The 25,645-nt window shown below is 43.8% G+C and overlaps 1 protein-coding gene across 10 annotated transcripts in view; it reads right to left on the bottom strand.

The window, feature by feature from the left end:
* Positions 1–25,645, bottom strand: part of vps8 (VPS8 subunit of CORVET complex) — a 957,961-nt gene that overhangs the window by 3,232 nt on the left and 929,084 nt on the right. The gene's annotated exons all lie outside the window — the stretch shown is intronic.

The following is a 25,645-nucleotide window of genomic DNA, read 5'->3' as shown; positions in this document are numbered from 1 at the left end:
AGTGGTGGCACTGTGCAAAGACAGTTGCTTAGTTCCATGCCGTTTGCATTCAAACTTTTTCAGTGAGGTAATCTTCTGTTGTCCCACAGAAGAAAGATAGAAGCCAGAACACTGCAGAATTGCTCATTCTGGTGTAATCATCTTATATTTATTCGGTAGAAATGATCTGGCATTATATAAAAGCAGCAGTTTGTGCAGACTGTGTGTGGGGACACTGACAGCATTACTGTATTATAAATAAGGTAAAACTTCCCCTTAAGCATTGTGGGTAAGATGTTATTTTACTGTGTGTGCTGCTCTCATTACCTTTTCAGAATATTCAGTACTGCAATGGAACAGAATACTAATAAGATTAGATTGGTACACAATAAGCAACAAAGATAATTTTGTGCATCGGAAATTTAACTTATTAAAGTAGTCGGAATATTCCTCTGAAAAAGAGGAAATTTTGAGGTGATCTATTGAAGTTTTCAAGATTATGAAAAGGAATTAACAACATTGATCTAGCAAAAGGTTCAAATACCAAGGGACAGAAGCTAAAGTGAGAAGAGAAGGTTAGGCAAGATTTTTCTTATGTAAAGGGTAATCGGCTGGAATAAGTTACGAGGGAAGCCAACTGAAGTGGATAGTATAAACGGGTTTATTCCCGACAGGATACAGAGATATGGTGATGGGTAGGCAGGTAGGACTGAGATCAATCATAAAGTGACAGGCTTGTTCTGGCATACCACAATTTCCTGTTAATAAAAACAGCTGTTCTACCTCAAACAAAATAACACTTTTTTTCCATGAGTTTGTTTAAGCCTCTTTTGGAACCAAATATTAGAGGATAGTTTCATTGCAAGAATCCAATGGGCTGGTCCATTGAGTGAGGTCAGCAGTAGTGCATTGCTGGATCTATTCCAGGAGTGCTAAATTACTGTAATTATACATTGTAAACTGTAGGTGCAAAATTCTACTTATTCAAACAGTAATGAATGTATAATATGCAACAAAAAAAACAATTAAAAAAAAAAACCATTATGGCCGGAATTTTGCCGGTCCTCAGAGTGCGGGATTGGAGGCGGGACCGCTGTCAAAATCGTAAAGATTGACAGCGGGTAGGAAACCCGCTGTCAACCCACCTCCAATCAATCTTCCCAAGTGTCGGGTCTCTGATTTGCGCATGGACCCGACACCTAGCGGCGGGAAGAGGATTATAGCCACTTACCTGGCTGCTAACAGGTACTTGATACTTGTTAACAGGCTCTTTTTCAATTTTGCTGCTTCTACCTCGGGTTCCCCGATGTCCGGACACCACGACAGGTAAGTGTGGCGTGTTGTGAGTCTGCTGTAATGTTTCTGCATTGATGACAGCTGCAGAAGTGGTGTGACGGGTCCAATGGTGCACTGGTGAGTTTCAGAGGTAAGAAAATGTTGGGAAAATCATTTTTAATGCATTTACACTTTTCTGTAGGTAACAAGTTTTGAACTGAATGTCTAGTCCCACCTCATTGTCTCACCAGTGACAGATCGCTTCTGTAACCTCACCTGCAGCTGCCATCTGTTCTAGCTTGTGGAGGGTGTCATTAGAGAGCCTGGGGGCAAGAGCTCACCTTTGTACAGTGATTGTCAGTGTTTGCAGCACCTCAATACTGTCAAACACTGAGAAATAAGTTGTCAAAGAAAAATTGTGCGTGGTCCCTTTACGTCATCTGACTGGCTTCTTCTTAATTGGCCGGCAAGCCCGCAGGGCGGGCTTAACAAGGCCAATCGACGTAAAATCACATCCGTGGGCCAGATGTAGTTGGGGGTGGGACTGGAAGCCGGAAACCAGCTGACCCGCTCCCAAGCCGCATCCATTTGCAAAATCGCGGCCTATATTTTGAATGATGTAACCATGTGTTGCAGCTCCACTGTTCTCAGCCACAGAATGGTAGAACATCAATTCGTGTCCACAACTCCCACCTGGTGGGTTCCCAATCGTGGATGTGCCATTATGGGGGGAGACTGAGCAGAATGTGTCTTACACCCAGGGCTTACCCAGTATGAAAGGGAAAAAATGACAAATCAGAATATGACTCTACCCAAAGCCAGTCACTCTGTACTTCTTTTATAAAAATAAAAAAAAAAGGGGCCTTGGTAGACACCAGGGAGCAGGTGGTTGGGCAGAGGAATGTTATGAGGTGTGAGGGCAGTACAGAATGAAAAGAAAAGAAAAATCACTAAAACATTATGGGAGAGAATTTCCGTGGGGTTCTCCTGATCTCCCACCATAACTTTGGTGGAAGATCAGCGGAGACCCTGGAGAAATGTGTAAATGGAAATATATTTTATTGAAATGTTATACATTTGCAGAATGACACTAATGGTGGTGATGAGATGGCAGGGTCAGGGACTCTGTTAGTGTTAATTTTTTTTCTTGTGTGTGACATCAGTGACATGCATGAGCAGCTGAAGTGTGTTACAATAGTTTAATTCCTACTACTGTGAAATGTTACTGCTTGGGACTGTCATGCTAACATCATTAGGTGGGCTTAGAATTCCTCCATGATTCACCATCCAAAATAATTAATTCTGGGATCGTGTTCCACAGCATCAGTAGGCCTCCAGTACAAGTGGATATTCATCGCATGTGAAGTTGGACAGTAATTGCTGGCAAGATATTTGACAGTACACGGGCGTTACAGGCAAGGCTGATCCTGTCCTCATAGATGCATTTTTCTGATAAAGCCAATGGATAGTGATCAGGAACTCTAGATTGTTTTTCCCACTCCCAAGTCCAGGAGTGTTGAGGCCAATGATATCACTCTTACGGTCACCCTGGCTGAGACCAGCTAGATCAGCACAGAGCATGGATTGAAACACAAATGTTCCTGGTCTGTGCGGCTCAGTGCCATATTGGGCAGTGCAGCAAGTCTGATTGTAAATATCAATTTGTATTGACAAATGCATTGCTGAATGCAGACAAAAACTACAATAATTTAAGTGCCCTTCTCCGCACAGATGGGGAAGGTACACTGGCCCAGATTTTGCTGCCAAAATAACAGCAAGTTTAATGGTGCTCACCGTTATTAATGTGTAAATCATCCAGCAGATTGTGGCGAGGAAGAGATACCCCGTGCATTGTGACGCCACAAGTTACTGGACAATTTGCCCCGCTCCACCTTTAGCCTTGTGAAAGGCAGAGTATTTCCTAAATGGTGAAAGATTGGGGAATGCAGATGCTCAAAAGGACCTGGGAGTCCTTGTACATGAGTCACTGAAAGCGAATGTGCAGCTGCAGCAAGCCATTAGGAAGGCAAATGGTATGCTGGCCTTCATTACAAGAGGATTTGAGTACAGGAGTAAAGAAATCTTACTCCAATTATATACAGCATTGGTGAGACCACACCTGGAGTACTGTGTACAATTTTGGTCTCCTTACCTAAGGAAGGATATACTTGCCATAGAGGGAGTGCAACAAATGTCCATGAGATTGATTCCTACTGTCGTATAAGAGATTGAGTAAACTAGGCCTGTATTCTCTTGAATTCAGAAGAATGAGAGAGGATCTCATTGAATCATACAAAATTATTAGAGGGCTTGATAGGGCGGATGCTGGGAGAATGTTTCCCTTGGCTGGGGAGTCTAGAACCAGGGGCCACAGCCACAGGATAAAGGGAAGGCCATTCAGGACTGAGATGAGAAGAAATTTCTTCACACAGAGGGTGGTGAATCTTTGGAATTCTCTATCCCAGAGGGCGGGGGAGGCTCAGTCACTGGGTATATTCAAAACAGAAGTCAATCGATTTCTGACTAGTAAGGGCATCAAGGGAGGTGAATGGAGTTGAGGCAGAAGATCAGTCATGATCTCATTGAATGGCGGAGTAGGCTCGAAGGGCCGAATGGCCTACTCCTGCTCCTATTTCTTATGTTCTTATGTTAAAACGGCAAATGGCCATCAATATCACCAAAAGTTTCATGAAATTGCTGAATTTGCGCTTTTATTGGCAATTAAACTCGCCGCAGAAAGTTAAGGCTGCTACTTAACAGCGTAAGTATCCTTTTAATGAGGAGATTTATGTTCCTGTAATGCCACTCAACCTCTACGGCCCAGAAAAGGAAGACTTTAAACTGTGGAGTCTCATTCCTACCGGTGGTAAACTGTTGTTAGAGATTGAAAAAAAAAATTAAATCAGAATTTTTATTCTTACTTTTCCTTTCTGTTTCTTTTTTCTATCTCTCTCTTAATCCAATCTTTCTTTCCCTCTCTTAATTTCTCTTTCTGTGCTTGATTTAACTCTAATTCACCCTATTTCCTTCTCTGTTGTTCCTGTTTCTTTCTCAATACTTAAATCCCATTGGGAAGGACAGACTGTTGGTCCCAAGGTCCCAGATGCCCCGTTGCCCTTGCCGTGCCATTGTCAGCACACACTTCCAGCAAGTAGCAGGGAAATTTTATTTTGAGCTAAAGGGTGAAAAAAAGTCTAACAAATGAGGCACATTGCGAGATGCCCCGCTGCAGCAAAACCTGAGCCATTATTCTTCAGAAATCAAATAGACTTGATTGAAAAGCATCTGATCTTCAAAAGAGAAATATTAGTTTGCAGGTCACTCATTCCTCCCTCTCTGTTGATTCTCGCCTTCATTTCTTCCCTTCTTCGCTCAACTTTTTCCACTCTTACTAGAATGCCTGCTCATCTTTCAGCCATCAGTTCTGGTGAAGGGTTACACACCTGGAGCATCGTAACCTTGTTTTCTTTGCAGTTGCTGACTTCTAGCAATTTTTTGTTTCATTTTTAATCTTCAAGAGGATGTGAGTATTATATCTTGTATTATTATTGGGGCAGAGATGATGTACTAAGCGGCCAAGTGTAATTCATTGGGTCAGTATAAATGTAGTGATAGAAAGCATGAAAAATCTGAAAATTACAAGAGGAAAGACAGACTGAGGGAGAAAAGGAGTTCCAGAGTTTTAAGGCAATGGGAAGAAATGAAATACAGGAGGGGGAAGACCAGAAAATAATGAAAAATGGACACAAAAAGAAAGTCAAACTGCTCTCAACCTCTCTGTTTTTCTGTTCTCCCAGCATTAAAACAAATGATCCAAACAGGTGCACCTCGCTGTGGTCTGAGAATTAATTACACGGCATAAGACAGCCGGTACAGTTCAACCTTCAAAATACCATTTGGGATTGGCATGTTGGAATAAGTTGCTGTTGTGCTGATGAGTTGTGGCAGAAACACAACTGAGACCTAGTCTGAACCGGCCAGGGTGCAGCTGAGCCTGTCTCTGACAGATTAATCAATATATTTGATGCAGTGAATACACCAGTGCATTGAACCACTGCTTCCTGAATGCATTGCCCCTTCAGTCGGTGAGAGTGATGCATAGTCAGGTTACCATGTCCTGGTGAATCAAAACATTTCCTATATTTGCACTCACAATGCATTAGGGGAAGTTAGAATGAGAAAAATAAGATGTGGTCATTGCCAGGATCCGCTGTGACTGGTAGAAATAAGCGGGGTTAAATGACTAACCCCTGAAAACGGACGTGATACACGATTAACCCGTGCCCTTTCATTGTGTTCCAGGCAGCACATTAAATTTGTGCTGCCTGCTGTTTTAAATGATTCCTGCGAACAGTCAGCACTATCTGCGCTATTCATTGGCTGCACGCATCAGCAGGGGTCCAGATATCGTGAGTGGCGAGCGCTACTTAAAGGACAGCCTGCACCTCTTAATTGATAAGGGCATTGTGGAGGGAAGAAGTGGTAGGATTTTTTGAGCAATGGCTGAACATGCGAGAGAGCGAGCACCAAGGTTGTCTGACAATGCACGGGAGGTCTTGGTGCAAGACGTAGAGAGAAGGCGAGACATCCTGTGTCCGCAGGGGGACAGGAGGCCCTCCAGACATATGCTCAGGAGGTAGTAGTGGCGGAGGTCAGTGCCAGGAGTGTAGCTCCAAGAACGTGGATGCAGTGCACGAAGAAGCTATAACGATCAGACACAAGTTGTCAAGGTGAATAAGTTCATCTTTAAATGGCATATCCTACCAACTGCGCCACTAGCCTCATCCCCTGCTCAATTCACTATGCCCCCATCACCCACCTACCAACAATCTCTATCAATCTGTACTCAACCCTTCAATTCATATGCTTTACCTCAACCTCACACAATTAGTGCTGTTGCAAGCCTCGCACCCACAACTCACAGCTCGCACACACTCACAGCTATGCACCCATGACAACTACATCACCCAAACATATTATAGGACACTCACTGACACACTTCCCTCTTTCTTGCAGGAGAAGGTGGCGCATAACGACAACAACAACTTGTATTTCTATAGCATCTTTAACATAGTAAAACGTCCCAAGGCGCTTCACAGGAGTATTATAAGACAAAAAAAATTGACACCGAGCCACATAAGGAGAAATTAGGGCAGGTGATCAAAAGCTTGGTCAAAGAGATAGGTTTTAAGGAGTGTCTTAAAGGAGGAAAGAGAGGTAGCGAGGCAGCGGGGTTTAGGCAGGGAATTCCAGAGCTTTGGGCCTAGGCAATGGCCACAGGAGGCAGCAAGAAAGAACTGGAGGAGGATAAGTACGCCTGCATGTTTTAACTCCAATCTCAGATTTAAAATTAATAACTGACCCAGTCAGAAGAGAGTTCCAAACTTCTACCAGCCTTTGCGTGTAGAAGTGTTTCCTAACTTCACTTCTGAAAGGCCTGCCTCTAATTTTTAGATATTGTCCCCTAGTCCTAGACTGCGGAATCAGTCCCCTTAATATCTTGAAAACTTTGATCAAATCACCACTTAACCTTCTAAATTCTGGGGAATGCAACCCCAATTTGTGTAATCTTACCTCATAATTTAACCTTTGGAGTCCAGGTATCATTCTAATAAATCTACACTGCACTCCTTCCTAAGGTGTGGTGCCCAGAACTGAACACAGTACTCCAGGTGTGGTCTACAGTGTTTGAGTTTATTAGCACATAAGAATTTAAGTATGGAATGGGGGGAAAAAAAATTGACTTAAAAAGTTTGTTCCATCCACAAAACAAAAGCAGTCCACTATTTTATGGATTCTGCATAGTCCATTTAGTCGCTAGAGGAAAGGTTTAACTGTTTCCCCACAACCCCATCTAAAGCAAATCACGCAAAGCTCCAGAATAACTATCTAACTTTGTATCCTTCACTATCTAACTTTGTATCCTTCACTATATAACCAAGACCAGGCCTAGATTTTACGATTTGTCAGGGATTTTGCTGGATTGGTGGCAGGGTATAACTGCTGACTTGCTGGTCTCCTCAGGGCATGTTCATTTAAGATTTTTTGCTGGTATTTCCTAATTCAGTTGTTGCTGTGTAACCTGCCTCTGGTGGGGAAATGGCTGGGGTACCTGCCACAGTGTAGTGCAGCCAGTGGTCCCCCAGGGCTGGAAAGATAATTTTTTTTCACGATCAATTACATTAGGCAAAGCAGCTCTTTAATTTTTCAACCACCTCCTCAACTTCTTGGCAACACTGGACAGTAGGAAGGCAGCAGCGTTCTTGACACCCAGCATTGTTGAGCATTAATGATGGGAAATGACATGCACAGTCACCATTTTGGGGACAGTGTTTGCAGACAAAGTTCAGCATGGACTGTCCCCTTTTCCCCTCACCGCTGCTCCTGTGATATTCTTTCTCCTCCCTCTGTGCCATTCTGCGGCTTCTACTGCTTCTAGCAGAGCAGGCTCGAGGGGCCAAGTGGCCTATTCCTGCTCCTATTTCTTATGAAGCCCTGTTGCTGCTGCTGTAAGCTGAAGTAATTTAATGTGATTGCTAATTGTGGGTGGGAATTCCCACAGCATCAGGGATTCCCACCCACAGTAAGCAGCAATGTTCAATTGTTTTGGCTTACAGCAGAATCAATTGAACTCGATATCAGCCCTTGATCGGTGCCAAAGGGGAGAACCTGGCACTGAGATTGGGGGAAAGGGGAGGGGGAGTGCCAGCATCAACTGAGAGGAGGGTGGAAGGAGAATTCCAGCGAGAACTCAGAGGAGGGAGCATGAACTGTAGGAGGAAAAAGTGACATGCAGCATGAACTGAAGAAGGCCGAGGAGGAGCCAGCATGAACTGGGGGGGGGCGCGCAGGGGAGAGGAGTATGAGAGTGCCAACATAAACTGAGGGTGGGAGAAGCCAGGATAAATTGAGAAAGGGAGTTGAAACTGCCAGCAAAAACTTGCGAGGGTGATGCAGAGTGCCAACAAGAGCTGAGGAGGGGAGGGAAGAAGAGTGCCAGGTTGAATTGAAGGGGAGAAGGAGAAGATTGCCAGCCTGAGCTGGGTTAGAGGGGGAGACTGTATTTCTGTGATCTGAGTAAGTGTTGCAGGGGGTAAAGTGGCTCTGTGAACTGGGTTTGGATGTGTAGAGTGCCTTCGTCTTCTGAGCAGTGGGTGAATGAGGTAGAGTATACGAACCATGGAGGGAAGGGTTGGAGCGAGTGAGTGGTGGTTCGGTTGGTTTGTTGAAAATCCAAATGTCACATTTTTCCTATTTAAGATTAAAAATCTATCCATTATGAATTATAGTATTCACAATGAACTATAATGACAATGTTTAACATAAAAAATACACAATTTTCCAGGGAAACATGCCTCTGGACCCAATCTAAAAATGCACTTGCAGCTGGCAAGCTGTGGGGCCAAAGCAATATTTTGACAAAATGGGCATAATTGTAATTCTGCTGCCTACAGTCCTGACGGGGAATGGTCAAGAAAACAGGGTTCAAATCTTCTATTTGCCACTGGAAAATTTAAAAAGAAATTTACTTTTCTCTCAGTGAAAGATTATCTGCTGCTACTGGGTGTAAAAAAAAGTTTTAAAATATAAAGAAAAATAATTATTTTCAAAATGGCAGAGATTTCATTAAAATTGAACAAATGTCCTTTCCTTTGTAAATAAGAAAAATCCAACGCCCTTATTTATTGTGGACTCCAATATATTGGAAAATGCACAAAATAAAGTGTAGAAAAAACAACATTTTTTTGGAATCATGACTGATTCCTTCCCTCCAGAAAATAAAACTTATGCCTTCAATAATTTGATTTCTCTTTAGGCTTTTGTGTAGTTTTGGGGATACATTTTCATCTTTAGCACTCCCGGTGCAGAGCTTCACGGGTAGGGGCAGCACATCAGGAATTCAGTGCATGCCCCGACTATTTATTGTTCATTCGGATTTAAGGATAGAAAATTGCCAAAGTGTACACCTTAGTTTCTGATATTCAGTCCTGACATGTGGAGCTCTGTGCCAGGAGTGTTAAAGTTAAAGTTTGTTCCATGGTTTTGTTCCCCTCCAATATGAGTGAAGGGCTGTTAGGTATCTTCTTCTTAGGCAGTCCCTCGGAACCGAGGATGACTTGCTTCCACATTAAAAATGAGCTCGCATGTGGCTGATTAATCCAATGCGGGACCTACAGTCTCTGTCATAGGTGGGGCAGACGGTGGTTGAAGGGGTGGGTGGGGTGCTTGGGTTGAAGTGCGCTCCTTGCGCTTGGCTTCCACTTGCTCCCGGCAAAGAGACTCGAGGAGTTCGGCGCCTTCCCGGATGCTTCTCCTCCACTTTGTGCGGTCTTGGGCCAGGGATTCCCAGGTGTTGGTGGGGATGTTACACTTTTTCAAGGAGGCTTTGAGGGTGTCATTTGAAACGTTTCCTCTGCCCACCTGGGGCTCTCTTGCCGTGCCAGGGCTCCGAGTAGAGCGCTTGTTTTGGGAGTCTCGTATCGGGCATGCGGACAACGTGACCCGTCCATCGGAGCTGATTGAGTGTGGTCAGAGCTTTGATGCTGGGGATGTGGGCCTGAGCAAGAACACTGACGTTGGTGCGCCTATCCTGCCAATGGATGTGCAGGATCTTGCGGAGGCAGCGTTGGTGGTACCTCTCCAGTGCTTTGAGGTGCCTGCTGTACATGGTCCATGTCTCTGAGGTATACAGCAGGGCAGGTATCACTGCTGCCCTGTAGACCATGAGCTTAGTGCCGGGTTTGAGGTCCTGGTCTTCAAACACTCTCTTCCTCAGGCGACCGAAGGCTGCACTGGCACACTGAAGGCGGTGTTGGACTTCGTCGTCGACGTTTGCCCTTGTTGACAGTAGGCTCCCGAGGTATGGAAAGTGGTCCACGTTGTCCAAGGCCTTGTCATGGATTTTGACAACCTCCGTCGCCTCCAGTCCAGATCCAAGGTCGTACCATCCTCTGTCGTCGAATTACAGTATGCAGACGATGCTTGCGTCTACGCTCACTCGGAGGTCGAACTCCAAACCATCGTAAACACCTTCACCGAAGCATACGAGAGCATGGGCCTTACACTAAACATCCGTAAGACAAAGGTCCTCTACCAACCTGCCCCCGCCACACAGTGCTGCCCCCCGATTATCAAAATCCACGACAAGACTGTTAGGTATACCTACAGGTGAGGTTACAAGCCTGTGTTACACGGCACTTTTAGTGCACTTCTTTTTTTGGAGTTGCCAGTTTTTGGGGGCTTTACATCTTATTGGAAGCTGTTGGTCAGTTTTTGCTAGTTTACTAGGTTGGCAGGTATGACTTATCATTATAACCCTCAATCTAATTCCCGGCCAGATAGTCATCCAGCCCTTTTTTTTTTTTAAAGGTATTAATTGACAGTATTAACTGCTTTACCTGTGAGACAATTCCGTGAATATACTACACTGTGTCGGAAAAAATCGTTCTTATCTCAAGTCCTGTTTGATGTTTGCTAATCTTGCCCTCGTGTTCTCCAGTTCAGCATTCATTGTTTAAATAATTTGTTTTACATATACACAGAATTACATAGAAGGTACAGCACAGAAACAGGCCATTCGGTCCAACTGGTCCATGCCGGTGTTTATGCTCCACATGAGCCTCCTCCCACCCTACTTCATCTAACCATATCAGCATAACCTTCTCTTCCATTCTCCCTCATGTGTTTATCTAACTTACCCCTTAAATGTATCTATGCTATTCGCCTCAAACTATTTCTTGTGTGGAGATTGCATCTACATTATCCATCCCTCTGCCATTCGAAATATCTGGGTCATGTCTCTTCTGAATTCTCCTTTCTTTAATGAAAACAAATTCAGTTTTGTGAATTTCTCTTCACAACTTGCAATCGCTAAGTCACAGAAACATCACTGTTGCTCGTCTGAAAACAAAAGATTGCCTGTTATCCGACCCTTGAACTTGTCCTGGTTGAGGATTCCATATGAAAACACTAGTGTGTGTGTTTAACTGCATTTGAGAGCTGAAAGAGGTATTTAATGGATCAATATCTCACTGTTGAAGGTCTGTGAATAACCCACTTCACACAGTTTAATTTTCTTGGCAAAACTTAACAGTAAAATATTACTGAAAATTTTGTATTGGATGATTTCCTACATAATTCTAACTTGCAATCAGAGATTGTCCAAAAGTAAACTATTTCTGAAGTTTATGGATTTTAACTTATGGTCACTGTTGTTGTAATGCAGCTAACTTTTGATCATTCTGAGCTGTAAACAGAGCAAAAGTAGCAAAAAAGTGTTTGATGACAATGTTCGCCATTCTCTTTGCGTCTGTTCAGGATGAATTTTGAGACATAGGCTCGCCCATCACTGTCAAGCCATACTGGCTGGAAATAATCAGGGTTATTCATTCTGAACAAGTGGAATGGTTGCTAAACCATCAATAAATTCAAAATATGCTGCACACTGGCTTCTAGGCTACACTTTTGAGACAGTATAGAGGGAGCATTACTCAACTTCTAAATTATGCTATACCTAAAATACAGGATCAGGATTGGAATCGGGGTAGGATTTGGTGACCCTCTTACCCACCAGCTGTTCACTAGCCTGCCAATATTCACTGTCAAAGCTTACACATGATTAATGGTGATGTGGGTAAAGTACCAGAGTGTGATAAGCACCCATGAAACAGTGCCCTAAACCCTCAGGAGAGGAAGGGATCTTACATCTAAGATTACATTCTCCTACCTTAGGTTAACAATCTTATTTATTTAAGGGCTTTGCTGATAATTCCCACAATTTCTCATTTTCTTCTGTTGGGATTTCCTTGGATCCGTTCCAACAGAATGTAAAATGCTGTGTGCGTGGTTCTGTTAGCATTGTAGTTTGAGTTGGATACCAACAGAACGGCACATATTAAAAGGAATCTCTCAGGAGGGATGAGGGGGTTCCACAATGAACACACTGCTCTCGTCTGTGGACTGACTTCATCAGATTTGTCTTTCAGAAGAAGCTAACCAGAGACACAATGGGACATCAACCTTCAGGCACTGCTGAGGGAGTATACAAGTCACAGAAGGGTAATTAGTAAATGTCATTCAGAGCGAACTGACTACAGAGATACAAAGACGGAACATCCACCATCAGCCATCCCTGAAGAACTCTCACAAAAGAGGGTAATCAGAAAGTGTCATCTCGAAGAAGCTGGTCATCAAGAGAGAAAGGCACAATGACAGAAAGTCAATTTGTTGGACCAGGAGCAGCAAGATACCCCTGGGGAAAGAAAGATGCAAGGATAGCCTCAATAATTTGCAGGCAAGTATCAGATTTTCGTCAAACCTTGTATCGTGTTGGGCATGGGTGCCCATAGAGGAAATTCCACCATAATCCGTCCATGGCTGAAATAACTTGAATATTCAAAACTGATTACATGATCAAACGGGCAAAATTATTTATCTCTAACACAATTTCTGCCATTTGCCTAAAACATAGGAATAGAAGTAGGCCATATCATAAATTAGAACTATTTACTATATTCATGAAATTAGAATAGCCTTTAAATATCAGAGTTAAGGGACCTTCATGTGAGTCCTGAACATATTGATAAATCTGTCTCCATTCCTGGCATTGTCCCATACTTTTACATTTGACCCTCAGAGGCTAGGTTAAATTGTTGTTCTAATGTTTTAATTTAATAACTAGGTAACATTGCAAGCTCTTGCACTAGTGAAGGTCCTTTCATTAAAAGAAGTAGAATTAATAGACCCCCTAGGAGATACTGCATCTGTTCTAGTGCAGTTGGGTTGTGGTGAAACAACAGTGTACAATGGAGACTTGGTTGATATTTATACTTGATTAATAAGGATTGCACAAAATCCAAATTTCAGGAATTTAAATTAACCTAGCCAATTCTAAATTTTAACTGGTTATATCAAGACTTAAAAAAAAATTCTCACCTCATGCTTTATGGTTCTGCAGGGACCACTGCCTTTTTGTACTTCAAGTAACCATTCTTCATAAGTTAATATTGCCAAAAGCTATTTGCTTGTGGAGTGTATTGTACCCGAGCCTTAACCTCTCCTCATCCAATGCCCAAACTTGCATACTTTCCAGTAAAGGTCATTGACTAATGAACATCAGTGGAAACCTTGGATGATTGTTGCCCCTTTCCCTGATCGGAAACACTGACACCAATTGTAACGCAGACACTGCTTCCTCAGTCGACATCATCTAGCTCAACAAAGACTGGAGACTGAAACTGGGGCCTTCTTGTGTTTTTATATCAAATATTAAAATATTTTAAATAAAAATAATAAACATGGATGTTCATAATTCTGTGTTTGTGCAGCTGCAATCTGGAACAATGTTGACTTTTGAGAGTCCCCAGAAATACTAGCTTCATGTATGGAATGACTGCAAATATATTTCCAAGAACAGAAACCATCCAAATGAAACTGTGTATAAAACAGATCGGAGCCAAAAATCTTCAGTCTCAGTGCTGGATCCAGGGCACAAGTGCTGGAAATGCTGGATCTCCACTCAGAATGTTGCTGGCCCCCAGTTCTTGACTGGGCTTGGGGTGTGCGGAACTTCCATTCACCCTAAGCACAGCGCATGAAGTTGGAGAGGTACGACGCTGGGAAGAGGAATTTCCTATGCAGGGTAATTTCCGTGGCCCTGGCCTCCCTACCATCCAGGGATCTAGTTGCTGGGATAAACTGTGTACACAGGTAATTTCAGCGGCTAACACATGTGAACAAATGATATATCTAATGCAGGTACATCTGAAAAATGATGCTTGACTCCAGTTTACAGGCACTGTTATATGGCCTTCTGGTACGGCTGGGTTCCCCAAGTGATTTAATTAGCATGAACCGTAGTTTCTTTTTCTAGTTTTCTTTCCTCTTTTAAAGCTCATGCTCATTAGGTATCAGCTGTGGCTCAATTGGTAGCACTTTAGCCTCTGAGTCAGAAGGGTGTGGGTTCAAGTCCCACTCCAGAGACTTGAGCACAAAATCTAGGCTGACACTCCAGTTCTGAGGGAGTGCTGCTGTCTTTTGGAGGAGACGTTAAACCGAGGACCCATCTGCTCTCTCAAGTGGATGTAAAAGATCCCATGGCACTATTTCGAAGAAGAGCAGGGGAGTTCTCTCAGGTATCCCGCCAATATTTATCCCTCAACCAACATCACTAAAGCAGATTATCTGATCATTATCACATTGCTGTTTGTGGGAACTTGCTGTGTGCAAATTCGTTGCTGCGTTTCCTACATTACAACAATGACTACACTTCAAAAGTACTTCATTGGCTGTAAAGCACTTTGAGACGTCCTGAGGTTGTGAAAGGTGCTATATAAATGCAAGCAATGTTCCCTTTAAGCGACCACACAGCTGGTTCACCGACTTTTAAATAGGAAAAATGTGCATGCGCGGTATTTTGAATGGGCTGCGCAGAAAGGGGCTACGCACCGTAAAAAAATTAAAGGGAAGATTGCATGCAAGTCTTTCTTTCAAGTAAAGATCCACAAACAGTGGCAGCTTCCAGCATAGCACCCACCGAATAGTTATTCATAATCCAACATTCTTTCTTGATAATGGGACTTCTTAAGGAGGTAAATCAGATTTCAATAATGCAGAGGGATATACTCTTCCATGATATTTTGGGACAAACTAGACTGAAAAGGCAGTAGTTTAACCCATTTTGTGACATTACGTTGATTTGTTTTTGTGAACCAGGTGCGACATTTTGTTGTAGAATTAATTTTGCTTGGCCAGGCTTAGAATTTTCCTCGGACTGGCTATCCAGGAATCCATAGTGTGTCTGGTATTTTGGATTAAACTATTTTATTAATTTTTCAGCTGAGCACAGTCACTTTATTTTTTTTAAGGAGACTGTGCAGCCTTTTATTGGATGTGTATTTGCTAAAATGGACACTGACAGCTTAATACGATAGCAAAATACTGCAGATGCTGGAAATCCAAAATAACAACAGAAAATGCTGGAAAAACTCAGCAGGCCAGGCAACATCCGTGGAGAGAAATTAGAGTCGACGTTTCGGGTGAACCCTTTTTCAAAACAGAAAAGGGGTTCACCCGAAACGTCGACTCTAATTTCTCTCCACGGATGTTGCCTGGCCTGCTGAGTTTTTCCAGCATTTTCTGTTGTTATTACTGACAGCTTAATGACTGGCTTCAGGTTATTTTTGCACTTCAGAAGTCAAGTAGAAAAGTTGAGGAAACAGATGTCACACATATAATACTGTTGCCTGTTAACTGTTAAAGAGCTAACAACTCTTTTGTACTTCATAGGTTTGCTGGATTTAAAAGAGAATGCCAATGTGAATGAAAGGAAGACTTGCATTTTATAGAGTACCTTTCACAACCTCAGGACATCCCAAAGCACTTAACAGCCAATGAATGAACTTTTGAAGTGTTGTCACTGTTGTAATGTGGAGGGAGGGGGGGGGGGGGGGAGGCGGGCGAGAAAACAAATCACAGAATCACAGAAACCCCACAGTGCAGATAGAGGCCATTTCGGCCCATCGAGCCTGCACCGACACATATCCCACCCGATCCCCGTAACCCCTACACCAACATATATCCCACCCTATCCCTGTAACCCCACGTATTTAACCCCCTAACACTAAGGGTCAATTTATCATAGCCAATCAACCTAACCCGCACATCTTTGGACTGTGGGAGGAAACCGGAGCACCCGGAGAAAACCCACGCAAACACGGGGAGAATGTGCAAACTCCACACAGACAGTTGCCTGAGGCCGGATTCGAACCTGGGTCTCTGGCGCTGTGAGGCAACAGTGCTAACCACTATGCCACCGTGCTGCAATATATCACTTTCAAAGTTTTTTGGGCAGTTCATGTAGAATGTTTTAAAATCTCACCTATCTGGTAAGAGATATACTCATTTTAATTCTTTTGCTGTACTCTCAAAAGTACTCTTACTTTCCGGATGGGAAATGGATTGAAAGGAAATGACCTGTTACCAGCTGTAAACTGAGGCAGTACACAGAACCATCTCATCAAGAAAGATCTGTGTCTTTGTTCCTGCAGGACATGCTGAAGTGGTCATTTTTAGATTCCGTACTGGTCCAGAACATGTAATACTGATTGAAAATGCCTCTGCTCCCACAAAAATGTTCTCTGCTGATGGTTGCAGCCAAATACATTACCTGGTGTGGTGCTAAACCGTACTGACCAGGAAGAACACAGATTTGATTTCTATTGTGCATTGAGTTAGCTAATCTTGGTCGAAGTGGCAGATGTTGCAACAATTAGTCTCAGAATTGAGAAAAAAGAAATCAGCCAGGGGTCACATTTCTCATCATTATACAGGGACACCTGCCTGAAGCGCACACTTGTATGGATTGGAATTTTCTCTGATATCACTCAGGTAGAATATTTGTTAATACTGCACTGGCTTGTAAATGAAGAACAGGCTGGTGCCCATGTTACTCCATCATTAATCAGGGCATTTAGGAGAAAGGGGAAAAACAAAAATATTCTCCACTGAAACCTTTGCATTCTTCTGGTTTTTTTCCATGACAGTCTTTCAATGTTCCTCAACTGGGAGGGTAGGATTATCCCTTTCTGGACCCTTTGGAGACCAATGCTGATACTACTGCATTATTAGCTGGTAGGAGTTATACATGTAGTTTGATGAGTGGAGCTTCCCACCATCTTGTTGCCGAAGAATTAGAAAACCTTTTTTTAGTACTGAAATGTAAACCTGAGTAAAAAGGCTGCAATCTTAAGCCCAGTTATCTTGTTGGGACACAGAAGCACTAAATCTAAGGCCACTTAAATATAATGTATTAAACTGCTGAAACTGTTCTGCACTTTCTTTATTAATATTTTTTACATTCTTGAGGAAGGTAGTTTATGCCATAACATCAGCAAACACTCTAATCAATCAACAAAATGCATCCTTCGAGTGAAGTGTAGCAGGTGGTAATCAGTTTTCCACTCCCGTACCATTGCCTTCACAAGTGGACCACTCTGCTCCACAAATATGTTTCACTAAGCAGCTTAGCCTAGAAACAAGGCGACTCATCTTAGTGAGTGGCAGATTTGAGTGCCCTGCGGTCCTGTCATTCAAATGACTTATTGGGCAATTGGTGTTATAATTGTTAAGCTACTACCTTTAGTCCAAAACAGTTCAAACATAGACAGTGACAACAGCACCACAGCCGTCATTTAAAGCTTTCTTTCCGAGCTTGCTAAATTGCTATTTGTGGGTACCAACTATGGCCACACATGCAATTGCTACAGTGCCAAAAGTGAACAAGCTCAAGTATTGACTGCAACACAGGATGAACAGACTTTCTTTTTAACCCGTGTGACTGAATGTAGAGCGGAGCTGAGAATCACATAATCAAACGTGCACTTAATTTCACTGTAGACTAGATCTTACTGCACCATGATTGTAATGTACTCAGAAAATATTCCTTCACAGCTCAGAGCTACAGATGGTGAATGCAGAATCACCGAGGTCTACTGCACATTTGGAGTAGCAAATTATAACCCATAACTTTGCCTATCTAAGTCATGGCCACAGGCCTTCCGTTTGCACAGAAAAAGGAGAATTGCAGAACGCTATTCTCAAAGCAATGTAAAAGTCCCAGATTTTCCTCTGTCAGTAAATGAGTGTCTCTTTCCATTGCACAGACAGGAAATTAAAGCTAAACACAGATCAAAAGTCAGTGATTTTCTCAGTGCTGCCACAATGTTTAAAAGACAGAAGCAGCTGAGTCAAAAGAATAAACCTGTATCAGAAAAGTTCAGCAATGTTAAGAGTTTAGTACACAGCCAAACTTCTCTCTCCCAAAGGAGCGGTGACTGCACCCCCCCCCCCTACCCTGAATTGATCCCACACATTTTCTCCTTTCTCCCACATCTGGTGTAGGCTGTGACTCCTGCTGGCATGCAGCCCACACACAGGAGTGAATCTCTGTTACCCCATGTGGTCATTCTTCTGTCAGTCTAAAGATCAGAGTGACTAAAACAAGACTTTTACTAAATTATTCAGAATAAAGTTTAAAAAAAACTTGATATACAAAAGTCAAACTTTAAAAAAGTATTGTGCAGAATAGTGTTTACATAATTTATGTCAAAATCTTGAGAAATCATGTAAAATGTGTGTGAATTATTTAACTGGCTTGCAGTAAAAGGCTAGGAAGTGTGTTGTTATATTGCTGAATTCTGATTTATGAGTACAGCTTTCAAAGAGAAGGAAAAATAAAACAAATCACTCCAGGTTGGCTTTTGTCATAAAGCATAGATTTCCATAAAAGAATGAAACAAAGAAGTGACATTTATATGGCAACTTTCACAAGCTGAGGATGTCGCAAAGCACTTTAGTCAACGAAACACTTCTGTTGTAATGTAGGAAACACAGCAGCCAATTTGTACACAGCAAGTTCCTATCAACAGCAATGTGATAATGACCAGATAATCTGTTTACAGTGCTGTTGGTTGAGGGATAAATATGGGCCAGGAAACCAGGTAGAACTCCCCTCCTCTTCTTCAAATGGTGCCAGGGGATTTTTGCATCCACCTAAGAGGTCAGACGGGGCCTCGGTTTAACGTCACATCCGAAAGACGGCACCTCAAACAGTGCAGCAGTCCCTCGGCACTGCACTGGGAGTGTCAGCCTGGATTATGTGCTCAAGTCTCTGGAGTGGGACTTGAACCCAGGATCTCTTGACTTGGAGGCGAGCATGCTAACACTGAGCCACGGCTAACACCTGAGGCAGCGAATCCTGCAGGGAGATGAGAGAGGGGATGGAAGTTGTCTTCTTCCCCAACACTCGCTAAAAATAAAAGCCGCTGCTCAAGAGTGTACGCAGGCTGCCCATTTAACATACATGACTGTTCATTCTTCAGTACTAGCGTCTCCCACCTTGAGCATCAAAATTTACAGCTCCACCCCCACATAAAAAATACTTTAGTTGAAAGTCTTCATAACAGCCTTTGAAGGGAGTGGAGTTGTACTATACTGGCTACACTTTTTATAGTATGCCCAGAATTACAATGTTTTTTGGGGCATATCCACTATTCAGTGGGGCACCACTAAATGTGAAAGCAAATGCTGAAACTTGCTGGTACAGCTTGCAACAGACCCCAGTGGGAACAGACAATTGCAAGGGGCCAACACCAATTCAGCTCTAACACGAAGTAGCTAGGAGAAAGCTTCATATCATATTTAGAGCTGCTCAGGAACTGTTTCTAGCAGAGCTACAGACTCAAACAACAAATCATTTCAACGCCCTTGTGTGCAATAGTTCTTCTTCTTCTTAGGCAGTCCCTCGGAACCGAGGATGACTTGCTTCCACATTAAAAATGAGTTTGCAGGTGACTGATTAGTCCAATGCAGGACCTACAGTCTCTGTCACAGGTGGGGCAGACGGTGGTTGAAGGGGCGGGTGGGTGGGGTGCTTGGGTTGACGTGCGTTCCCTGCGCTTGGCTTCTGCTTGATCCCGGCGAAGAGACTCGAGGTGTTCGGCGCCTTCCCGGATGCTTCTCCACCACTTTGTGCGGTCTTGGGCCAGGGATTTCCAGGTGTCGGTGGGGATGTTGCACTTTTTCAAGGAGGCTTTGAGGGTGTCCTTGAAGTGTTTCCTCTGCCCACCTGGGGCTCTCTTGCCGTGTCGGAGCTCCGAGTAGAACGCTTGTTTTGGGAATCTCGTATCGGGCATGCGGACAATGTGACCCGTCCATCGGAGCTGATCGAGCGTGGTCAAAGCTTCGATGCTGGGGATGTTGGCCTGAGCAAGAACACTGACGTTGGTGCGCCTATCCTGCCAATGGATGTGCAGGATCTTGCGGAGGCAGCGTTGGTGGTACCTCTTCAGTGCTTTGGAGGTGCCTGCTGTAAATGGTCCATGTCTCTGAAGCATACAACAGGGCGGGTATCACTGCTGCTCTGTAGACCATGAGCTTAGTGCCGGGTTTGAGGTCCTGGTCTTCAAACACTCTCTTCCTCAGGCGACCGATGGCTGCACTGGCACACTGAAGGCGGTGTTGGACTTCATCATTGACGTCTGCCCAGTTGTCCAAGGCCTTGTCGTGGATTTTGATAATCGGGGGGCAGTACTGTGTGGCGGGGGCAGGTTGGTAGAGGACCTTTGTCTTACGGATGTTTAGTGTAAGGCTCATGCTCTCGTACGCTTCGGTGAAGGTGTTGACGATGGTTTGGAGTTCGACCTCCGAGTGAGCGCAGACACCAGCATCGTCTGCATACAGTAATTCAACGGGGTCAAGCAAGGCTGTGTCATCGCACCAACGCTCTTATCGATCTTCCTTGCTGCACTGCTCCATCTCACTCCTCAGTAAGCTCCCCACTGGAGTGGAGCTAATTTACAGAACAAACGGGAAACTGTTCAACCTCCGTCACCTCCAGTCCAGATCCAAGGTTGTCCCATCCTCTGTGCAATAGTATTTTACCAATAGCAATATAATAAAAAATGAAGTACAGTGACATTATAGTATATCAAAAGCTAGGCATACTTTCTCACATCACATGAAATTACTAATTTCTGTGCAGTCAAGCAATAAGAAGCCTTCATAATACATTAGTGATCCTGTGGAAACACCCTCAGGATCGGTGTCTTCAAATGGAGTATCTTGGGGACGAAGTTGGTCAGTGCCTTCCCTCCCTCATACACTTTTCTAAACACGGTGACCCCGAAATTTCACGGGGTGGTCCTGGTGTCTCCGGCGGGAAACCGGAGGAAATGCCGTAAATGGCCATTTTTAGCTGTTCACATGGTTTCCCGAAGGGCTCAACCCGCTTCCTGCTGGAGTTACAGTGAGAAATTGGGAGACTCCCTGCGGAATTTCAGGACCTATTGGCTTTTGCAGCTTAGTCAAATCTCACTATTGCAAACTAACAGGGAACGGCTATTTTTTTAAAATCAGGACTCTGTCCTATCAAGGTCTGAACCCTCCTGTTGATGATGATAGTAGAAGTTCTACTGGGACCAGAGGAAAAGTTTATTATTTGAGGGAGGTTTATAATATTTCAGTTTGTAATAATAGAAATTCGGCTCTCCCCGGGTGAGTACGCACAGGGTACTCACCCATAGGCCGAATGGAATTGCCGGTTTCCTGCATGCACTGCGCATGCGTGGGAAACCGGCACTTCTGATCCTCTGAACGAAGAGGTTCAGAGATCAAACGTGCGCGCAGGAGAGACTGCGCGTGCGCTTTGAACTTAGATTTCTTTTTTTTTTATACAGGTTTTCCCGGGAGGGTAAGCCTGCAGGATTTGCACATTTAAAAAGCAGGCGTAAGGCCTGCTTTTTGCAAGGTAAGTGGTCAATTAATTTAAATTAAAACATTTTTCCACAGGTTTATTATTTTTAAATACTTTAAAGCAAGGTATGTTTATTTTTAGTCCTGTTATAATATAAAAAAAAAAATTCAAAAATTTAAATTATTGTTTAAAATAGTTATTTAATGTAATTTATAGTTTATTTAAAAAGTGTGATTTAAAAAAAAAAAATTATTTGAAGGTTTACTGCTATTTTGGGCCCGTAGTATTTATACGTTTTGACAGGTCTACCTGTCAATCTTATGAATGGGCTTTTCCCTCCTCCGATTGGCTGCCCATGGCTCACGTGATCCCAGGGGATGCATCGCACTAACTACGCCCCTGGGGCACGCAAGCACAGCGTGCCGGCAGCTGGGCCAGGTCCCGGAGCGGAATTCCATGGGGCCCTACAGCTCAACTGCCGGCGCGCAAGGTAAGTGCAGGTCAGGGGCTTACACCCGCGGGAAGCCCCCGACCCGAATTTCTGGGCCAATGAGGTTCATAATAAGCTGTTATAGCCTTTCAAGAATCCGATGATAAAGTATAGGCCTGCACATTCCAGTAAATCTTCCAGTATGTTCAAGGGTTTAGACATAATAGAGCGTGAAATCAGAAAAGACTATTTGGTCCATCAATCAAGTCCGTCTACAGACTACGCCCCATCATGGGCCGGAATTTTCCCATCAAAAAACGGGTGGGTTTGGGGCGTGGGGGCAGTTAAATTGTTAAAAATGTGATTCCCGGCCTGATCCCACCTCCAACCTGCCCACATCCGGTTTATAATATTGGGTGGCGCCCGCCGGGGTCTGGGGGGCCTACCTGCGGCCAGGGCAGCGCTAGTTAAAGGGGAGGTGGCGGGCGGCCATTTTTGTTGCTGGCTGCCTGCCAGCACCTGCCCCCGTTGCGCCCCCCCACGGGGTACCGGGCTCATTTGCTGGCACTCCCGATCCCTGGTGGCCCAGCTGGGCGCCAGGACACGCTGCCTGCGCCATTGCTGCCTGCACTCAGGGAAACCAATCCTCCAGATTACCTGCAGAAAAGTGGCAAGTTACTTACCTGTAAACCACCATCCCGATTGCCGTCAATGCCCCCAACCTCCAGGCCCTGGCCCTGATCTGCCACCTCCCTAACCCCCAGCCCCGACCTCCTTGCTCCCCCATTCCAGGCCACCGATCTGCCTTGCTCCCCCCTGCCACTGATCACTTATTGATGGGCCTCTGCAATGTGAGTAGCGGCTTGAACCTCTATCATTTACCTGCATGGCATCCTGCAGCATTGCGAACATAAGAATGAGGACCAAAGTCCACGATCCGGGGCTCCTCGGATCCTAGCATTAAGAACCCCACGCGGGGGTTAGGGCTAGGGTTGAGCGTTCCCAAAGCACTGGCTTTTTGCTAGAGCAATCCATCACCAATCCCACTCTCTCCCCAGAGATCTGCCTTCCTCTGCTTCAAATATTTATCCAATTTTCCCTTAAAAGATGCAATGGATTCTGTTTCAAACGCACCGCAATCATGCGGCTCAAACATGCTGGGACAAATTTTTAAAAGCCTCTTAAAATATTTAAAACATCCAAAAATAAATTGCAGTGGGATAGCTCACAATTGGCAGAAACCACGTGTGCTGCAGCACAAATCTTCACAGCAAACAATACAGTGACTGGGAAAATAAAGCTTTCAAAAGCAGGGAACAGCGCTTGGAAAATCCCTTAAATAGCGACTAGGCCCTATTTAGAGTTAAAGCATGGAACAAAAATGCAAAATGTGGCCCATCACACTCCTTACCCTTCTTCCACAGACTATATGCAATGAATGAACTCTGTTAAGTCTGTGAGTTGTTCAAGTAATTAATACTCAGACTTAATCAGTAACAATAAAACAGGTCTTTACTGGTTGGAGGTAGGGACTACACTGAATACAAGATTACTGCACAGTGCTTATATACCGGTGTGTTCACCCCCGGTATTACGTCTACAGCAGCCTGAGAAAGTAGTACATCTCTTAAGGTGGAACAGGCTTAAGCTCTCTTAAGGTGGAACAGGTTACATACACAACACTCCTCCATTCTTAGCTTTATAGTCATCCCCCCCCCATTTAACATAACGTAATAACATATATACATATATAACTTCATGTTTAACGTAACATATCACAGATTCAGTCTCTGCGGAAAACAGTTCACAGATTCAATCTCTGTGGTGTAGTCGGTTCACGTTACTCATTCAATAGTCCTTTCATGGATTTAACAGCTTGAACTTCCGAACTGATTTGGCTCCGTTCGGAGGGACCACGTGTGTGATCTGGTAGAGGTGATAATGGTTCAGATGGGTCATCTTCTGTTTTTACTTTTCCTTTTCTGCTTCTTGGAGACTCTCTGGGCTCCATTGTCAGCTGCCACAGCTGCCAGCTGCATGCGCAGTTCCTCCTTCTCTTCCTCCTTTTTTCGTAGTAGAGCCACCTTCTCCCGATGTTCCGTAGACTTTCGGTGCTCCTCCATGATTTCTGTATGGTGGGAGTCGAAGTTACAAGTTGGGCAGGACAGGACATAGTAATATTCGGAGTCGTCCGACAGGTCAGCGAGAGGGTCGTCTATTTCCTCCATACCCAGCTGGACGTTAGCCAGCTCTTGTTCCAAATCCAGACATCTTTCCTGAAGAGACTTCTTCATGTGTACCTCTGCATCCAGCTTTTTCTGGGCTTTCAGCAAGTTGTTTACTAGTGACCTCATTTGTGATTTTAATACTTCAACTTCCTTTGGAGATTGATTGATCGGACTATGCAATCCCTCTACCGGAGCAGCTGTTTCAGCGGTCTGTTGTTCTACATTGACGTGAGTCAGCGTACTTTTGGCATCCAATGGCTGCTCTGTTGCAGTCGTTTCAGTCTGTGTCGTCACATCAGCCATCTCAATGACTTTTGAGCGCTCCGAACCCTTTTCCTTTGAAGATCGCAGCTCGTGTTCAAGTTTTTCCCATTTCAGAGTCTTGTCCCTCAGCATATGAAGGAGTTGGCTGACCGTTAACTCTTCTGACACCAGATTATGGCACGCACCTTCAGAACCTGAATCAGCTTTGATTCGTTCGGCCTCCTCGCGCAGATGGTTGGTGTGCTCCTGCTCCATTTTCTCCATCAGTTGCTTCTGTTGCCTTTCCAGATTCTCCCACTCTGTAACAAAGAACTTTTTTATTTCATTCATCTCTTGCTCAAAACGGCGAATCATTTGTTCTAATTGCTGTTGTAGTTTGAAATGGAGTTGAGTTCGAGCCCAGTGTCCCTCAAAAATGTGCATATCAGTAGACTTGACAGACTCAGAATTCTCTGTTAAACTATGTTGTTGTTGCTCAGTGGAATTCTGTGCTGAAACTTTGTCTTTTGCACATGGGTTGGTCTTACCATCATCAGTTCTAGAGTATCAAACCAAAAACACAGACATCCAGAAAACGAGGAATTACGCCTTACTTATTGTCAGACGCTAACACAATACAGAAACACACTCAGGACCAAAAAAGAGCAATTTATTAAGAATACACTCAGCTCCATGGAGGAATCCATTGAGTCGAATTGTTTCTGGGACAACTTGAAAACACTACACAAAAAACAACACGACGATTTGTCCATTCAAAATGGGGACACATGGGTAAACCACTTTGAAAAATTATACCAGAAAAACACACTAGGACCAGAGCAACACCAAATACGCAAAAAACTTGAAAAGCTTGAAATGGCCATAAAAGATAACCAAAACCCGCTAGACGCCATAATAACAGAAAAAGAACTTCTTGAAAAACTCAAGGACCTGCGACCAGGAAAAGCTTGCGGGACAGACGGCATACTAAACGAGATGATTAAACACGCAGACGACAAACTGAAACTGGCTATCCTAAAACTCTTCAACTTGGTTCTGAGTGTCGGTTATTTCCCTGACATCTGGAACAAAGGACTCATAACACCCATATACAAAAGTGGGGACAAAATCGACCCAAACAACTATCGAGGCATCTGTGTAAACAGTAACCTGGGGAAGGTATTCTGTAGCATCATAAACAAAAGACTTATAAACTTCCTTGAAGAGCACAATGTCTTG

Source organism: Somniosus microcephalus, chromosome 4 (assembly GCF_052327205.1).
Source record: "Somniosus microcephalus isolate GS21.2 chromosome 4, FLI_Smic_1.0, whole genome shotgun sequence".
Lineage (NCBI taxonomy): Eukaryota > Metazoa > Chordata > Chondrichthyes > Squaliformes > Somniosidae > Somniosus > Somniosus microcephalus.
The sequence above is the reverse complement of the archived record's forward strand: the minus strand, read 5'-3'. Positions and strand labels throughout refer to the sequence as shown.